The following is a 603-nucleotide window of genomic DNA, read 5'->3' as shown; positions in this document are numbered from 1 at the left end:
TGACTAGTGTCACGCCACCTGCTTTCTAGAACTATCCCGTTCCTTCGGAAGTGCTCTAGCATTTACTAGATTGGGGGGTGGTCTGGTATATATAAGATGGTCACGGCGTGACGTGACAGTGAATGTGTGTGTGTAGGTAGTGAGTAATTGAACTGCAGTCAGGAAGTATAGTTGAAGTTAACGTTCGTTGTTAAAACGTTTGTAAAAGAGCAACTGTTGAAAATAAGTGTATCGGTAAAGTTATATTCATAAAGAATAAACCAGTTTTATTTAGTAAGGACTTGTGTCGCTAAAGTTTCGTCGGAACGAAGTTACGGAAAATCAATTAACAAACGGAGACGTACCAATATTTAAAACAGTTTTGTTGTTGTTGTTGTGTTTTGTTTTGGATTGGAATAGCAGAATTTTACACAACTTAAGAGATCTTCATAAGGCTTAACACAGTTTTCAATTCCCCTTAATTTATCCACTACTGTTGTTATTATGAATCAGTGAGTATCCCATAGAAATTGGAGGTTTCTGCCATATTTTCTAAATAATTTCAATTAACTTAACAGTCCAAGCAATTTGTACATGTATCTCTTGTATAAAGTTGCTGTTGTT

Source organism: Limulus polyphemus, unplaced genomic scaffold (assembly GCF_000517525.1).
Source record: "Limulus polyphemus unplaced genomic scaffold, Limulus_polyphemus-2.1.2 Scaffold4626, whole genome shotgun sequence".
NCBI classification, from domain to species: domain Eukaryota; kingdom Metazoa; phylum Arthropoda; class Merostomata; order Xiphosura; family Limulidae; genus Limulus; species Limulus polyphemus.
This window is presented reverse-complemented; position numbering follows the sequence as displayed.